This window comes from Populus trichocarpa, chromosome 1 (assembly GCF_000002775.5).
Source record: "Populus trichocarpa isolate Nisqually-1 chromosome 1, P.trichocarpa_v4.1, whole genome shotgun sequence".
NCBI classification, from domain to species: Eukaryota; Viridiplantae; Streptophyta; class Magnoliopsida; order Malpighiales; family Salicaceae; genus Populus; species Populus trichocarpa.
Genome location: NC_037285.2, coordinates 42310993 through 42331629, shown reverse-complemented (window position 1 = coordinate 42331629; position 20637 = coordinate 42310993).

The following is a 20637-nucleotide window of genomic DNA, read 5'->3' as shown; positions in this document are numbered from 1 at the left end:
TAGTAGGTTTATCATGGTTTCTATGGTGTTTTTATAGGTGTTTTGGTTTAAAAATGAGTTGAAAAATGTTTTTTTAGGTAAAAACAATTAAGCCCTGATTTTTCGGCTACCATAGTGGCTAAAATCTAGACAAATCAAATGTCATGTCATTTGTTTTTTTTTTTTCAAAAAAAAATCCTCCCTAAATGAAAAAAAAAAACAATTAAGGGCTCGATTGCGTGAGCCCTGTCAAAATAGGTCAGGCGGGCTTGCTAGGCCTTTGCTTCTTTTTTTTTTCTAATTTTTTTTTAAATTAATATTTTTTTATGGTTTTTTTTTAATTTCTAATTTATATTTAAATTAGTACCATTTCTCTTTTTTATTTTGTTTAGAGAGCCTCTTTTAAATGATGATTATTTTTTTAGTTATGCATTTAAACTTGAAGAGTTTTTCTAATTCATCTATAATTTTTTTTTAATATTTTGTATGGATGAGTTTTATTTTAAAAAATAAATAAAATTTATTTTCATATAATATTTCTAATATGTGCCTTGCATGATAGTTTTTTCCCCTTTTATCTATTCAATCAATTTAATTTGTGTCTCTATTTCTATTATCGTTTGTTTAAATAAAAAATTATTTCAACAAACAAATTTAGCAAAAATAACCGAGTAAATATCTCGTGTTTTGATATTAAATATCTTGATCTACACTTATCTCTTGATCTTTCAAGTTTTATTTGTAGGTATCGTTAATTACTTTTTATTTATTTATTCGTACATATAATTCTTGTTTTATTCGATTACATGTATATATATATTTTTTTATTTGACTACGAAAAAACAACATATACAATTCTTTTATGAAAAATAAAAGTATACTCACAACCGGACAAGATTACATAAAACTTTCTTGTTGCACTGTACAATAAATTGTAAATAAGGTCTGACAGAGATTAGGTTTACCAAAAATTCTTGTGTGAGCAACTTCACAACTCTAATCCTTCTTTTGCTGTGTGGGTAAAGGTTTTCGAGCTGAGAAAATAAAATAAAAAATCAGGCTGTTGACATTGGCCTTGTGATGGTGCTGTACAGTGTTGAATTGCTTCTCTTTTGTTGGACTTGAAATTAATTTGGACCCCAACTGCCATTAAATTCGACAACTCATTGCCGTCGACCAACAGCTACATGCTAGCTTCAAAGATGTTGAATTTGCATGAATCGACTCCTCCTTTGTCTCCCATGTCTTCCCTCCCATGTCTAGTTTAAAGTAGTAAAATTATTTATAAATAATTCTCATGCTAAAACTCTCTCCATGTATATTAATTAATTAATTAACAGGGCAATTAGTAAGTAATAAAATGGATTGTGAAAAAATCATGTTTAATTATTGAGAATTTTATTTATAGACCGCCATATCCTCATCCTTAATATGTTGGTAAGTCATATTTATAGTCAAAATACTAGATTTCACTATAATACCATTTTTTTTTAATTCTGATGGGCAGCTTAAATGATCAGGTTTTGAATTTGTTTTTTAATGGTTACGAGTTCGAGTTCCTTCAGGGTCACTGAAGGTTTACATGATCGTTAACTTCAGGGTCTGTGAGATTAGTCGACATGCACGCAAGCTGACCTGGACACCCACATTAATAAAAAAAATAAAAAAAATCTCACTATTAAATCTCAGTTAATTATTGGGGTAAAAGTGGGTCTAAAATTATGTAAAAAGTGTAGTAAATACATGCACAATACCATTGAAAAGGGAATCTTAAACTCTCTTTTATTATAAATTTGCTTGAATAAAAATATACTCTTATAATACAAAAGAAAGAAAACTTAGGCAAAAAGTCTCGGGATTGAGTTTGCTTTTCAAAATATCTTATATTTTTTAATGTTTTTATATCAGAACAATATATAAACACACAATAAAATCATTTAAAAAAAGTAAAATTTCATGAAAAATCAATACAACGGCAGCTTTAACAGACAATAAATGAAGAAGACGAGGGGAATGCATGATCAGGGATGGTGGCAAGAAGAAACTCATGGATCTTCGAGTGTAGGCTGTGTGAACACAGCAAGCATGGTTTCGAAGCTTGAGACGAGGCATTGCTCTGACTACAAGAAATCACAAGCATCCATCCATGTGCAGCAGTCTCCCCTTTTCATAGAACTTGGTGATTATATCATATTCAACTCCTTTTGCTTTGGATGGTGGCTATCTATCCATCTATCTATCTACCTTGGTTAATTCGGTGTTTCTCTCAAGTTAACACCACCAAACACCACCTAGTGTTTCACCCTTCACTAATTGCTGATTATAATAATAATAAAAAGGAAAAAAGGGTGATTAACTAGGACTGTTTGGCATTGAACAGAATCTTTACCGGTCAAAAGCGACGGGAAGCCTTCTGGAGATTAGATTTGGATTGATATTTTAATGGGATATAATAATGTTGTAATGTCAGTTTTGTAAGGACGGAGTTGAGGGCTGATCATAATAAAATCTGTACGGCTGGAATGTAGAAAGGACTCTAGACAGTGTTTGTGGCCACTTCGTTGCCTCTCTTTTTCTTCCTGCCCTGCCTCCACAGGTTAGCCTGTTCGAGGATCACAGCTTCCCCTCTTGCTTTCCACAGTATGCATGCTGTTTTTCTTGTTTTAGATTGTTGGTTTTATGATTTTTCTTGCTAATAATTGGTTTTTCAATTATAATTTTTATGTTAAATAACTACTAATGGGTGTCTGTAGGTGTGACGGTGGTTGTTTTTTAATGTATTTTTTGCTCGGAAATAAATTAAAATAATATTTTTTTATCTTGTTAAAAATTATTTTTTATATTAATTAGCAAGTTAAAATAATTCAAAAAGTAAAATCATGTCATCCACTAATTCAAATGAAGAATTGAAGGCAAAATCCCAAAAATTAAAATCATTTAATTATTTAAAGTTTCTTTTAGTAAGTTAATATGTGTTTGATAATATGGAGTATGAATATTTTTTAATTGAAAATATAATAAAATATTATTTTTTAGATTTTTTTTATTTTTAATGCCAGTATATTAATTTTTTAAAAAACACCTAAAAATCATTGATTCTAATTATTAAATTCTACAAAAAAATGATATTCTTAATTTTTTAATTTTTTAAAAGTAAGAAATATTTTAAAAAATTGAATTGAACAACGTTAACAAACAGTGTCTGAAAAGACAAGAAGGCAAAGCAGGTGGCATTATGATTATTAAATTATGCTCTCTATAATTAAAAAATAACTATTTATCTAATACATAATTAAAAAGGTTGAGAGAGTCAGAGAAGGGAATAACAAGGGGGTGGGATTAAGGGGTCACGTGCGCACGTGGCATGGCAGGGAGTCGGTGCATCGTTTTGTCATAAAGAAAACGATGCGCACGAATTGCGGAGTACTGTGTCCTCTACCTGTGACATCCTCTTCAACAACATCACGCGCTCTTCCTCTTAAACGCCGCCCGCACCTGGCCAGGACCTCTCACCTCCGCATTGACCGCCCTAGGCGTCGCTACAAATCCCTTTGACCGTATCTTTTCCGGGGCCCACCTCCAAATCCCTTAACCCTGTGTTGCTACTCTAGTTACTATTTTTAACTCCTTTCTTCTAGTGGTGGGAAATGGATTGAACTTGAACCAATACACGGCACCATTAGGCATTAGCTGGATTATGAACTTTAACGGCAATTCTTACTCACTTTCACCCAAAATTAAAAAAAAAAAATTCTACCATGCCTTTTCACTTTCACCCCTCCCCCCAAATTTACTTGCAAAGACGACAATTATACCCTTTTTCATTTATTCGAATCAAATAAATATGAAAGGATTTTTTATTTATTAACCGTGGATATCTGGACCAGCTTACGCACATCTCGACTAATCATACGAGGCCCTGAAAAATATGAAAGGATTTTTATCTCTATAGAAGTGGTTGCGAGACAAAAAAAAAATACTTTTAAGATATAAGCAAGTGTTAGAAAGAGATATAAAACTATCATAGTCTAATTTAATGATTTGAGTTTTTTTTATTGAAATGATCATGATAACAATTCATACCACCCTTATTTTTAATTAAAATTAAATTAATACAAGGTAGTGTTATGTCTGTATAAGTCTCAAACACAATAAAAAAATAGTTATGATACCTTTTTATTCGATTTGCATGCATGTTTGAGAATATGGTTAAAATAACTTGTTTTTCTTCAAATGTTACGAATTAACTTTGTTCAATACATGTAAAACATTTTAATTTTTTCATGAGTTAAATATTTTTTTTCTTAATAGAAATATACTGTGATAAAAAGTAAATTGACCTTTCTGGAGGTCAATTTAAGAGAATATTATTAGAATATCATTTTGTAGCAAAAAAACCCTTGGTATTTTTAAAATCATCCCCTTTAACAATAATAAAAAATTTAAAATATTAAGTTATTATTGGTACAAAGGTAGAGTTTTGTAATGTCTTTAAACTTTTTAAGTGATCTTTATAATTTTATAATACCTTAAAGACGTTATTGAATTAAAAATTCCACTTATTCACTTGCTTTTTTAATAGGAATTTTGATATTTCATATTGGAATAGTCTATCTACTAGTTGAGTTTGAGTTACATTAAAAAACAATTTAAGCCTTGTGATGAGTGATTCATTCAATCTTTCATATTTGTTTTGTTTTTATACTTTTATTTTATACGAGGTAGTTTCTCTAACATTCCCTCACTTGTAACTTATTTTTTTGAGATTGTCGAGTAACTTGAACTCGAAAATTTTTATTAGACTATTGATTCCATTTAAGATTCTAATACCATATTAATTTTTATAGCCATGTTTAGGTTCAATCCAAAAAACTTGAGCATTATGGTGGGTGGTTCATTCAAAATCTTTTATGTTGGTTTTGTCTTTTGTATACATTTTATGTGGGATAGTTTCTTATAATAATAATCTTATTTTCTTAGTTTGAGTTTATTAGACCATGGAGATTTCATGAATTTCCCATCATCGTATCTTGTTTCTCTTTATAGTTGGAATCTTTATTTTTCGATCATGTTTTGCGTAAGGCTAATCATATGGCTGATAACTTACGAAACAAGGTGTAAATAGAATATGTGACTTTATGGCTTGGATTTGATTGCCTTATGTCATGATATGGTGTCTCCATATTGTCTATGAAGTTTTGGTTCTTAACACTACCTTCATTCCATGCTTCAGTTTTAGTTATTAGTTTTGGATGTCTTTATGATTTTTTGGTATCATAAGTTTGGTGATTTTTTATAGTTGTTGTCATTATATTCTGCAAATTTATCTTTTATTTTATTCCGCTTTTAATAGGCGTTGCCATGCTTTTGCTTATAAAAAAGCTCACAATGATATTTTCTTTTCCTTTAAATACACCAATTCGAATATAAATGAATAACCTAAAATTTGATATATAAGGATAGATTTAGCCTCTTTTCACATTAGCTAACACAAGAATGATATTTTTACTGTTAAAAAGCAAAAGAATTAATATAAAATTATTTATAGAGTTTCTTTTTTAACAAAGTGATAATAAGTTAGAATCCTAACACTGCATCTTTTCTTTAAAGCTTTTATATTGAGTGATTCTTTAACAATTATAAAGCTGTTATGGATATGATATTTATATAGATTCAAATTATTGAATAGGTTCTTACAAATTATAAAGAAGGAAATATATGTATATTAGAGAGAAACTATAAGAGATTTATATAGTTCTTAATGTCTTATTCTACATATTTGTATAACTATTTATATAGAAAAAGAGGAAGCTTTACAAAGAATGAAAGCATAATCATATCCCATAATTGTAGTACTCAAATTAGACATGATCCTAGCTAGAATGAATGTCCATGATCTTAGCCAATAAATCCCTTTATTCTAGCCAACATCCGAGTTTTTCCTTCCACCCTCTTAAATTGATGTGAGGAATCAACCGTCATTAATTTGTTAACTAAGTAAGTATGAAGAGTAAAAGCCATTAATTTGGTGAACAAGTCAATAATTTGATCATGTGATAAAACCAATGTTTTGTCTTATACGAGTTCTTGAATATAGTGACAATTCACATCTATGTGCTTTGTTCGTTCATGATGCACTAGATTCTTAGTAATACGAATGACACTTTTATTATCAGTATGAAGGATAATGGGGTTTGGTGATGGGATACCAAGTTCCATGAGTAACCTTCTTAACCAAAAAGTTCCAAAACTTGCAGATGATATTGATTGATATTCTGGTTTAGTTAAAGACTTAGGATCTTTATCTTACTTCGTATACTTCCATAAAATAAATGAGGAACAAAAAAAAATCAGCCAATAATAGAGTGTATAGTGTCCACACAACCAGCATGATCCGTATATATAAAAGCATTAAGTATAAGAGAAGACTTAGAAGAAAAGAATATACCCCTACCATATGTTCTTTTAAGATATCTGATAATTCGATGAAGTATAGTAAAATGCAATCAATGAGGGTAAAAAACAAATTAACTCATAACCTACACTGTAAAAATATATATATGGACGAGTTATAGTAAAGTAAACAAGACTTTTTACAAGACATATGTACAAATTTGGATTAAAAATAAGCTGTTCATCCTCATGTTTTATCTTTAGATTGAGTTCGAATGGAGTTGCACAAGTTTTGTTATCAATCAAGTTAGCTAACTTGATCAAATCTTTAATGTGTTTTCATTGATAAATAGACAATCCATTGTTTGGGTGAGTAATATCTAAATCAAGAAAGTAAGTGAGTAGTCCAAGATCTTTCACGTGAAATGAGGATTTAAAAAGACTCTTTACTTCAACAATGCCATTATAATCACTTCATGTTATAATTATGTCATCAATATATAAAAAATGACAATGATTCCATTACTAGATGAAAATAATGAGTAATCATTGATGCTTTGCTGGAATCCAAAAAGGAAAATAGAGAAAATAATGAGTAATCATTTTCAAACCATGCTCGGGGAGCTTTTTTTAAACTATAAAGAGATTTTATTAGCTTACACGCTAAGTTAGAAATGGAGAGAGGATACCTAGGAGAAGGTTCCATGTACACTACTTCCTTTAAATTTTCATGTAAAAAAATACATTTTCTACATCCATTTGATGTAAATAACATTGTTTAGATAAATCTATAACAACTAATGTCTGAACATTAGTTATTTTTACCACTAGTGAAAATGTCTCTTCATAAACGATCTCATATTCTTGATTGTAATCCTAATCTACAAGGCAGGCTTTATACTTATCAAGCATACCATCAAACTTTCATTTAATTGTATAGACCTATTTACTACCAATCATAGAAACATCGGATGGGCAAGAAACTAAATCCCAAGTTTGATTAGCCTCAAAAGCTTGAAGTTCGCCATCCATTGCCTTTATTTAACAGTCATGTTCTACTATTTTTTTTATAGGTTGACGGAATGATAATATAATTAATAAAAGTGAAGAAAAAAATGGAAGGGCCATATTGTTCAGACGAATAACCTAGCTTTATAAGTCTTACCAAAATTGGAACATCTTGAGTGTCAATGTGGTGGTAAACTTGTAGGTTTAGACACATTATTTTTCTCAAGAGAAAAGTTGGAAAGAGGACCTTCATAAGAATAATTAGTAAGAGATAAGTCTTGTATTAAGCTCGGAGTTGCATGTTCCACCGAGTTTCTTATGAAGGAAAATAATGGCAATTAAATTGTTCTTGTTATCTAACATAACTTGTGTTCAACCGAGTTTCTTCTCAAATGAGATAAAAAAAATCGCATTGATGTCCTCAATCCTTTTATTTATTATGTTTGCTCTAGCATTTTTAAACACTAGCCTTAGATTTATAAGAAATTGCAGCACTCAACTACGATCCCTCTCTTTCTTTAGTTCCTCATAGACATACTGTTTTATCCTCTTAATTGATTTTAGCAATATCAAATTCTATATCAAACTTCCTAGATTGATTAATTTGAGAATAAATCTTCAAATAATGTCTCCATATATCACTAGCTGTCTTGAAAGGTCTCACGCTTACGACAATATTTTGATCCATAAAATTTAATATCAAAGTAGTAACCTGAGCATTTTTGTTTTTCATTGACTTTTCTCCTTATCACCAGTTGGTTATGGTGTAGATCCATCAAGGAATCCAGAAAGTTCTTTGTACTCAACAAAGGTTTTAAATTTTTTTTTTATAAAAAGCATAATTTTTTCTATTGAACTTACCAGACAAAGCATTGAATTTTTTGATATCCATATTAATAACTGATGAACCAAGATTTTATCAATATATCTTTACCAAAAAACACCAGATCAAGAAAAACTTATGGGTATAAATTTTCTGAAACACAAACACACCCCAGTAAAGGCACGATGGGTTTTGCGTTAGCCAGACCTAACCACGATTATGTTTGGCAGTGTGTCAAGCCGTGGGCCCATTGGGTCTGGGCGTTGGGTTTGACACCAACCACGATTGGGCATGACAATATGTTAAGACCTAGGTGTGTTGGGTATGGTCAATGCCAGACCCAACCATAATTAAGCTTGGCAGTGTGCCTACCTCAGGCGTGTTGGGTCTGCGCGCTAGCTATACCCAGCCACAGATGGCTTAGTAATGTGCCTATCCCAGGCATGTTGGGTTTGGTGTTGGCTAGACCCAAGAGATGATTGAGTTTAACACTATCAATTCTATATATTTTTATATAAAATCATAGAGGAATTACTTCTCAATAAATAGGCTTAATTCAACAAGTTTATATTCCATCAAGACTATTAAATATATTAAAGTCTTTCATGGTCAGTCATGTCACCATCTTTTAGCTGGATAAAATAAGTGGAATACAACTCATAATACAACTTAAAATATCACAAAGGTTAAATTACACTTCAGTCTCTCCTCTTCACAAAAGGACAAGACTCGTGGGTTATAAATATACCATAAGACCTTTAGAAAAAAGGTTCACAATCTTCATTCTCTACTGCATATATATTTTCAAAGCATCTCTCTTTAGAATATTATTGTATTTTCTCTCTCTAAAATAATCTTTATTTAAGCATCGGAGAGTCCCCATCTTTATCAAAGAAGACTTTTTGCAGATATTAATCACAAACTACCTTGGTCTACCAAGCATCAAATATAAACTATTAACCATCTTGATTAGAAAGAATGAATAAGATTGCTAAGACCAATTGATTAACTGACTATCCAACCTTAGAACCTTGGAATTTTAAAACTTCATCACTAACAAGAAGCCGAGAGAAAGGATAAATGGCACCTGGTCTAGTGGATATTAGACTAAAGTATGATATGGGTTATGGAGCTAAATAGCTTGTACAACAAAGAAAACTTGACGAGGCTGGGTGAAGTATACCAAATCAACAATAGCTTCTAACTGTCATGGATCCTCAAAAGGATGCACCATGATTCTTGGAAGAAATTTCAGAATGACGATTTGCAAAGAATGAAATATATATATATATATATAAAAGAGAAGCTATAAGAGATTTCCGTAGTTCTTGATGTTCTATTCTATAGATTTGTAACAGAGAAAGAGGAAGTTTTACAAGGAAACGAAAGCAAAATCATATCCTGTAATTGTAGTACTCAAATTAGACATGATTATAGCCAAGATGCATATGACCATGATCTAGCCAGTATTCGGGTCTTTCCTTTCACAGGTTCCGGTGAATATGTAGCTCAATCAATATACAAATGCTCTCCTTCGAACAAGAAATCTCAAGTTTATATCTTTTTTGAAATAACAAAGGATTGTAATGGACAAAATTAAACTGTAGCACTATTCCTGTCGTAATTCTTTCATCGTATCTTGTTTTCATGTCCTAATGATCTTGTTCTCATTAATTTGTGTACGTAGACGTTGGTGTGCGATTCCTTTTTCAAATCTTCGTAGGTTTATTTTCTCATGGACAGTAGTAGAACATGATTGATTGCACTGTTTTGGTCAAGTCAAGGTTTGCAGCATCAAAGATTCAAAATTATGGTTGATTGAACAGCAAAGCATGCAGCAAGGTGAGTTCGAATGAAAAACAGAATATAGGCAACCCATGTACCAAGCGTCCCAATGAATGTGTTTCCGTTCTTCTTTTTCTTTCTTTTCTTTTTCAAATTTGAATTATATGGACAATTTAACTCTCTTTTCCCAAGAAATTTGTTCTGTACGTCGCTGCTATTCATAATCTGTGATCCACATGTCTAGAAAGATTAGTCAACAAACTCGTGTATTATCTGATCTCAATATCGACAAATTAAATTACTGAGTACATATTAAACACGTTACAATTACGAACTGGGAAAGATTTTTCCCTCTCGTCAACCCTGTACAGATCTCCAAAGGTCCATGTTGATGTTTTCAAATGCTAGCCTGTAGAGTTGACGTTTAGTGTGATATATAGAACGAAATAGGAACACGACCAAGCATACTTTTTCCTCCTTGGATAAACACAGAAACATTTGAATAGATACAAAGGACATGTGAAACAGATAAGAGGAGCAAAACAGCAATTCAAAATAAACGACCAAGAATATTAGAATTTTTGCCATGCATGGAGTAGCTATCATTCATTTAATTTCAATCCTTACCTTTTTATTTTGAATGAGAGCATGTTGTGCTGAAAATATATATCTGCATGTTAAGAATGCTCATGTACAGTTTCAGAACCTAATTATTGGTGCTTCTCTAGTGGATTATGCTTACTCATCAATGAAGTCTTCCCGCTGTGCATGCATGAGTTGTACATAGCACATTATTATACACAGTACCATCCATGAAAGTATTGCAGCAAACGGGAGAAACAAATGATAAATGCATGCATAATGTTTTCATACTCCTATATACGTAATATCATTTTCTTTTTATTTTAATGGTAAGGTTATCTTCAATCATATCAAGTCTTGTATACTTAACTTTCCATATATATATATATATATATATATATATATATATATATAGAGAGAGAGAGAGAGAGAGAGAGAGAGAGAGAGAGGGCACTACTTTAGAATTCCTCTGAGCGTTATGAAAAAGGATTTCATTTCTTGTCATTTGACTAGGATATCTACACGAGTCATCCTTGGCATTAATTACGTGAAAGGAACTCAAGTAAAGCTTCGTTGCCAAGCATGCGTAGGAATCGAAAGGTGGCTTGAACCTAGCCACAAGTTTGTAATGACTTTAAAGTCACCATTAAGGACCAAGATGACTGAAACAGCAAGCTTTCTGTCCCAGGAACCCACCTGCAGCTGTGTTGCGTGGTTCTCCAAATAGATTTTGGTATTTAATTAGTAAAAATCTTAACGATTAACTTCTATCGAAAACCAAAAATACCTTCCAACAAAATTAATTAATTTTTCATACCGCACATATACGCTGTTAATTACTCATTCACTAACTAAATAATTTTGCAAATTAAATTCTAATTTTCGAACTGCATTATGATATATTGAATTTCAACCACAATAGATACTACTAAGGTACAATAGATACTGCTGAGGTAGTGCTTCGGTATTATCACGTAATAGAAAAGATAAAAATATAAAAAATAAAACATATAAAAAGATAAAAATAAATTAATATTCGGTAATGATGTATAGGATATAGTGAATATTTCTGTATTATATTTAATTATTGTAAACAAGATAGAATAAAATATCGAAAAGTCTACTTTATCCTTAATATATATTATTGTCAAACTTATATATTTTAAAAATAATTAGATTTTTTTTATTTTAATTTATATTAAGCGTTGAAAGTAATAATATATAATAATTCTAGTTATAAAACCCAAACTACCTTGAAGGGTTGACCATAAACTCGAACTGGTTTATATTATTTGGAGACATGTTCCATTTGTTTCTCTTATTTTAAAAATTATATAAATTTACTTTAAAAGTATCCAATGGATAGATTTATTTTTATATTTTTATATTTTTATATTTGTCTTTATCTCTATTTCTTTAATTTATATATATATATTATTTTTTTATTTTTTTATTCTAAAATAGTATTCAAACACCAACTAGTCAAGAGAACCACAATATAGACTAATTAAGATGGCGACCTAATACTTTATTTACCACATTTATGTAGCCTAATTAGAACATTTTCTTCGTAGGGAAATAGGGAAATTCGGTGGGGTAATAGTTTATCAAAAGAAAATAAAAATTCCGTGGCATAACAATTTACAAAAACTGCCTTATAATGGTTAATTACGTGTAACAATAAACTTGGGATTTTATGGGTTAGATTTACAAACCGAAACGGTACAAGAAATTGTCTAGACAGGTAGCCTAATTAATTTAAAACAATCATAATTCTTTATTACATTGTTGATTCAGACTCCTCTAAATTTACAGGTCAATTCTGGACAGGAAATTGAACCGGTGCTAAGCTTTTATTCTCGCACGAAGCTTATTTGTTCCTCATATTCGCCAAATTTCACTTTGAAAGCTCTTAAAATTGCCTTCGAAGTTTTAATTAGACGGTATTTTAAACTTTTTTCTTGTTAATTTTAGATTTTAGTTTTATTATTTTTTTAGATTAGTTATTTCCTAGTTATTCCCTGATGTTTAAGGTATTTAGGCTTTTTTTAAGATTCTATACGCTAACAGAAATTTACTTAATGTCAACAGAATTACCGACGAAATAATAATAAATTCTTTTTAAAATGCTCACATTCTTTTAAGGTATTTAATTTTTTTTTTTTAAGATTCTATAAATTAGAAATCTGTCCATTGGTAAAACTGTAAAATCTTGTAGTATGACTAATTAAAATTACAGACTTTTAATTACAACTTTAATTATGTTTTATCTAGTTTTAAAACTTATACGTTTGATAAACTCAAATTCATAATGGGTTAATTTCTCAGGATCAATTGTAATAATGTTAGGCAATTGTCTTTTCATATATATATCAAATGAAAATCAAAGAGAGCACTTTTCGTACAATTACGGGTGCCTAATTATTATAAGAGAAGTCAAAATGTATAATCCAATTGTCTAGTGCTAGTCGACGCTTTACGTGCCAAAACTATAATAATTCTTCATAAATACTGTAAAAATCCATTCCCTCATTTCAATCTATGACCTTGGAAGGAGCTAGATTGACGAGAGAGGGCTATCATTCTAGGTTCGATTAATACCATGTTTATTTTTTATTTAAAAATATTTTTTTATGATTTTAAATCGTTTTAATATACTGATATTAAAAATAATATTTTAAAAATTACATATATTATTTTGATATATTTTTAAATAAAAAAATATTTTAAAAAACAATCATTACCACACTCTCAGACACCCGAATCCTTCCCAAGCTTGAACAGTACAATAGCTCTATTAAAGATATTTGAATGACAAACATCTTCCAGCTAGTGGTAGAAACTGACAGATGGTGCATTTAAAATAATTGTTGAGACGATAGACAACCCTATTATTTATAAAGGGCACCAACTAAATCTTGACAAAAGCACACAAGGAAATCAGATTTTGCAGATTTCTTGGTCAGCACACATATAAAGACGCAATCTACCATAACAAATAATGCCATTTTAAAATAATATATATATACGAGCAATGTCATTGTTGCAGCCATTTGTGCTGCATTTCGAGGTTTTTTTTTTAAAAAAGAACAAGAAGAAAAGGAAGAAGAAGAAGGCTCACGACAATTGGAATTTGAGATCCCCTCTCCAAGGGAATTGTGCGGATCAAATTGTAAAATAATTTTTATATTTTTGTTCTATGAGGTGGGAGAAATTAATTAACAAAATATTTCTTGAACACATGCACAAAGACATGAATAATGAATATAGTATCACAAGTTACTATGGGAATCGATTGCTTTATCCTTGAGGGACCATTTCATGTTCTCTGCACGTTACATATTGAGATTACCCTATTAAAAATAATTTTAAAAAAATAAAAAAATATTATTTTAATACATATTTAAAATAAAAATTATTTTAAAAAACAACCGCTACCACACCCTCAAATACCCTCGTAATTATCAAAGAATCATCACAACCCAATAGCTTAAGCTGTTAGGTGAGATCTTAAGATATGATTTATATTATTCTCCAACACACTCCCTCAAATAAAAGCACTTTGGACTTGAAACTTGCACATACCCACTTTACCTTATGCTTAATTTTTACTAAATAAATGGGGATGGTGAGATTCGAACTCGTGACCGCTCGGTCATCAAAACTCTGATACCATATCAAAAAACCATATTAACCCAATAACTTAAACTGTTAAATAAGATCAAGGATATGATTTATATTATTCTCTAGCACTAATTATTATTATTAATTTTTTTCTGGTTGATTCCCCAGTTATTTTAAAAGAAAAGAGAAACGGGTGAATGCTTTCTCATGGCTACATCTGAAAAATCATGAATAGTGATCGTCACGTGTGCTGATGCCATTACTTGTGGACATGATGTTAATTGAGATAGCGTATTAAACTAACTAGTTGGGACAGAGGAGATCTTCCTGTTTTGAACGATACAGATTTACTTTAAAATATCATATTTATATTTTTATGTCTACTACTGACTGCTCTGTTCAACCAATTATATTTATATATGTATTTTTTTATATTCTAAAACAATAACTGGATGCAACCTTAATTAATTAATTATACCCCAACAGTATTGCAAGTTGCGTGCAAATTCCACTTCTTTATTAATTATAATAAATAATATAGATCACATTGTATAATTTATTCATAGGTATTGTGCCTTCAAAATTGCTAGATGCTAGAATGGGTAGTATTTAACTGGGTTGTTGCTCGCGCCCTGCTACGGGTTTGTATTATATTTTTAATAAAATATTTAGACGTTGTTAGTATGCTTTACAAAAGAAAAAAAGAATTTAATAACTCGGGTTATAGTTTCAACTAAGTAAATAAACTAATTTTATTTGAGTCATATATATATAAAAGAGGAATAATAGAGAATGAATATTAATTAAAATATAAATTTAAAGAACACATAAAAAAATCATTAATATAAAACAAATTATAAAAAAAGAAATAAGATCAGGTGCTCCTGGGCCTAGTAAGCCATGCTTGGCGTCTGACCCAATCAAGAAAAGTCCCACACGTAGGCCTTTAATTTTTTTAAGTTTAACGGGGCGGACAATACGTCATCCGCCTTAGTTGCATGGCAAAAACAAACAAAAGACGCGTCGTTTGAAAATCTCATAATCTAGCTATTGGTATGGCAAAAAAAACAAGGTTCTTTTTTATTTTTTACCCAAAAACCTATTTTAAACACATTTTTGATCCAAAACACCAAAGAAACACCCTAAGAACCCTGTTAAACCAATTCATGACCTCTAAAAACACACAAAAAAAAAAAAAAACCATCTCAAAATCTGAAATCAACTCAAAACCAAAAATCTTCTTGAGCTTAGATCTTTTTTAGGTGTTTTCAAGGTAAAAAAAAACATGGAATCATAACCCCTCTTATCACATGGAACCCTTTGACACAAAAATAGACCATTTTGGTGGTCGAAGTCTTCCCCAACAACTACTTTCTCTCTCTAAGCTAGAATTTGGTACCCCCTTTTTCTCCTCAACAAAAAAAAAGACTAAAAAGAGAGGAAAATAAAGTTTGGTATTAAAATGTATTTTTTTAAAATTATAGGAGCTAGTCACTTAGTAGCAAAAAAATATGGGAGATGAAAATGAACTTTTCAAACAAATTTCAAAGTCACCACCTATGTTACATATGTTTTTCACTTAAGTCCTCTTTCTATCAATTCAACTTTCCTTGCCACAAAAACATGCAATTGTGATGATTTGGGCTGAACAGTGAAAAGAAAACGTTTGAGGACTAAAATGTAAATTTTGAAAAAAAATACACTATTACAATCCATAGTGAATTGTGAAAGAGTAAACATTGAAAATGACTATAGTTAATTCCCTACATGTTTTAGTTTTTAATAGATGAATTTGATGCTTTCCTTTGAGACTTAAAAATTGATATCATGTTTATCAAACTTACTTTGTTAAAGAAAGAAAAGAAAAAAAGGAGAGTGAAAATTGATTTTCATTTTTATTCATTAAGAAATTAAATGGCTTTGAATCTAATTAGCATGAGAAACTAATTAGCTTTGAATCTTATAATAAGAAGCCATCATTTTTTATTTTTCTTAATCCATTTGGTTTCAAATATAAAGGCATTTGGTAATACTATCCTAAAAATCATTCATAAGAGGTCATCACAAAGTTATGAAAATGGATGGAGATTTAGAAGAGAAATTCTATCTCTGGTTATAGTCGATGGTCAACTAGGTTTTTTTTTAAATTTTATCGTTCAGTATTGAGTTTATTATGAATTGGTTTTTGTATTTTTTTTATCATATAATAAAATAAAATAAAAATAATTCAATCGAGTGAAGTCCATAACTCAAGTTACGACTTTGACATGTTGACTTGGGTAAACCTAGCTTGTTTCTTTTTTTTTTCTTTTGATTTATTTTCTTTGAACCCTACCTAGTTGACAAAGTCATGTCGGAACAACTCCCACATGATTTAATTTAAAACTTGAGTTAAGCAAAGAGTTGAGTCGAGATTTCTCAAGGTTAAATTAATATATCGAGTTTAATGAGAATGTCAAGAAATTTCTGATGGTCTAAATAACAATTTTATTTGTTCCAGAAACTTTTTTATCCAAGCCGAGCATGGTCGATAAACTATTATATTAAAAAAAAAAACTAAAACTAATCAAACTTTTATGTGGACCTCTCACATTTAATGTAGATTCACATGGTAAAATTACTATTTTGCCCTTGCATGCACAAGACTTATAACTTGGTGCGAGAGGTAAAATAGTATTTTTCATGTGATTAAATTATCAATTCAAGTTCGTAGGGGTATCTAGGTCATTTTATAGGGAGTTCTAGGTGTTGAAAAGTTATAGTTGTATCCTTTTTCTTCACAAATGTTTCAAACAAATTACTTATAAATTCACTACCATGATCATTCATTATGTTTATAATAAAAAAAGAACTTTTTTTTATTTTCAACCTTCTTTGAAAACTTTACAAATTTATAAATAGTTTCAACTTTTGATTTTAAAAATAAAACCCATAAATATCTAGTAAAATTATCAACAATCACAAAAACATATATATTACCACTTAAGCTTTTATTTCTAGTTGGTCCAAATAGATCTATGTGTAGCAAGTCTAAAGGTCTTTAGGTAGAAATGTGATTCTTGCTCTTAAAAGATGTTTTCACTTGTTTACCCATTTGACAAGCATCACATAACCTTTTCTTTTTAAAGGCAATATGAAGAAGACCTTTAACAAGTTCATTTTTGACAAGTTTAGAAAGCATATTCATGCTTATATGAATTAGTCTTCTATGCTAAAGAAAACTATCATTAATACTAGCAACAAGACAACTTTTTATCTTTATGCATGCATCAGTCTTTATCTTATAAACGTTTTCTTTTTTATTTCCAACAAATATAACTTTGTTTTTTTTTAAGGATTAAGCAACATGCATGGTCAACAACAATAATATAGCCTTTATCACTTAAAGAATGACATGTATAAACCAAATGATCAATGGCTCTATAATAATTGTATGTATGGTTTGGGTCATATGATTGCTTGACTTTAACAAAGTAATTTTTCAAATACTTTTGGTTCTTTTATTGAAAACACATCTTTGACTAGCAAGCATGACTTTTAAAATCTTAGAACCTTGCGTGGATTTAGCTAGTGTATTGTTTAGCTTGTCAATCTTTGCTTTTAAAACTTTGTTTTCCTCTTTAAGTTGGTCCATCTTACTACTATCATCAACTACAATGTATGTTTTCTTTTCCAAAATATCTTTCTTAAAAAGCAAACATGCTTGACTCTTTTTTAAAGAACAATATTTAGATCCTAACTTTTTATATTCATCATATAATATTTTAAAAGCATCATGCAACTCATTATAAGAAAGGTTGGATTCATCATCCAAAGATTATACCTCATTATTTCTCTCAATGGACATGAAAAACATGTTTGCAATATGCTCTTCTTCATCGCATGAACTAGAATCTGAGTCATCACTTTGTTCTTTTCATTGCTCATTTGTGATGACGATTCTTATTTTTTGTTTTGGAGAAGAAGACAATCAACCTTTATAAGTCCCGTCTTATTGCACTTATAACATCCAAATGCTTATTAGATAGATTCTTCCTTATTTTCATCATTCTTGAAATTTGAGAATTTTCTATTCCTTTGCTTTTTTCTTAGAAAGTTTCAGAATTGTCTTGTGATTAGTGCAATATCCTTCTCAACTTCATCATCATATTCAACATGATGCATAGTTTTGAATGCCAAATTTTTCTTTGGCTTATCTTCTAGTTCTTGCTTTTTCATGGTTATCTCATGTGTCATCAATGATTCGATGAGTTCAACCAATGAAAGTTTGGTGAGATCCATAGCTTCTCAGATCGCCGTCACTTTTGTTTTCCAAGTCTTCGGCAAGGACCTAAAAGTTTTACTCACGATATCAGCATTAGCATCGAAATTTTTCTTGGGATGGAGGGTTGAATTGAAAGACAAGAAAATGAAGTGAAAAAAATAGGTTAAATAGGTGGCAACTTTGAAATTTGTATTAAAAGTTCACTTTCATCCCCCATCTTTTTTGGCTCTTAGGTAACAAGTCCTTTTAATTTTAAAAAATTCAATTTTGAAATCAAACTTTATTTTCCTCATTTTCAGTCATTTTTTGGTGGGAGGAGAGAGAGGGACTCGCTGGATTCCAACGTAGAAAGAGAAAGTTGTTGTTGGAAATGATTCTAGCCACCAAAACGGTTGATTTTTTTTCCAAATTGTTCTACATGTTAAGAGGAGTTCGAACTTAGTGTTTTTTTTTCTTGAAAGTGATTAAAAAAACATATATGAGCTCGGGAAGATTTTTTATTTCGGGTTGATTTTGAGGTTTTAAGGTGTTTTTCTATGTTTTTAGGCTATTTATTGGTTTAACAAGGTTCCTATGGTACTTTCTAAGTGTTTTGGGTCAAAATAGGTTGAAAATAAGTTTTTGAATAAAAAAAACATGAAGCCTGTTTTTTTGCCACCATTGTGGCTGGAATCTAAGAATCCAAAGGACGTGTCGTCTAGTTTTTTTCATAAGAAATTGGAGCAGATGACAAGTCTGACCTTGAAGGCCCACATGTGGGCCATTTCTTGATGGGCCAAGTGTTTGGCTTAGCTTACCAGGCTCAGCAATGTCTAGCCTCATTCTTTTCTTTTTTCTTTGATTTTTTTAATGAATGCCTTTTTTATATGTCTTTTTCTACATAATTCTTGAGTTTATGTTTTAATTAATACCCATTCTCTATGATTGTTTTTGCTTATTTAGCCTTTTTTTTTAAATGGTGATAATTTTAATTATATTAGGTGTATTTAATTTTTGAGGAGGTTGATATAATTCATCTGTAATTTTTTTATATATTTTATATAGATTAAAACTTAAAAAAAGTAAAAATGTTTTATTTTTTATAATATTTTTAATATGTATAACCTTGCATAGTATTTTTTTTCCTTTTATTTTATTCATTAAATTTTATGTGTGTGTCGATTTATATTACAAATTGATTTTAATAAACAAATTCATTTAACACAACCAAGTAAATAATCTGTGTTGTAATATTTAATATCTTGATCTATATTTGTCTCTTAATTTTTCTAGTTTTATTTTTATTTATCCTTATTTTTTTCTATTGAAATATCTTGACCTCATGATCTAGGATACACAATAAACATGTAATGTGAACATATCTCATGTCCAGGTCACGGGTTTCATGTGTTAGCCCAACTTTGCTTGGGACAATATTTTTTTTTGTTTGTTGTTGTTCCCTTATTTTTTAACGTATTATTAAATTAATCAAGATTTAACTTGGTTATTGAGTTTCTCTTACTTTTTTAAAAACTTATTTGTCTCCAAAATTTTTTTTCTGGTTAAATGTTTTTTGATCTGGTCCGCCGCATTATGCGGGCTTCCAATCTAGTTATTAGCTATAATTTGAAGGTTCCTTGAAAAAACTTAACTTATTGTATATATGGATAGCCATATCAAAGGAGGACAACTAATTTTTATATGTGAATAATTATTAACGAAAAAGAGGGAATAAGATAATATGAGAGTTTAAGTCCATCTCCAAAACAACTAAAGGATAGTAACAAACCAGACCTCCAATCGGTGCACATTCTATCTATTCAGGGAGGAGACGTGGTGACAAAGTTAAAGCCACCCCGTAATGGCCTTTTTGTCCACTGAAATCAGTCGCGCAAGCTGTATGAAGACTGCGAAGCGACTGATGCGTTGACGCTTGCGCAACACGCGTCATCCTTTTTTTAAACCCTTTTTTAATTATTAAAATACTCAAATGACTTCACCCCAACCAATTAATTAAAAAAAAGAAACAAAATGACACAAATACCCTTTAACCTAAGAGTTAAATTATTTGACACCAAGAACGCCGAAGTCTTTTTACTGTGCATCAATATTGAAAATAACAAAAAGGTCATTTATTTGCTCATTAGATTTTTTTTATTCTACGGGTAAAAAAGTTATTTTACCGTGCATTTTTAATTGA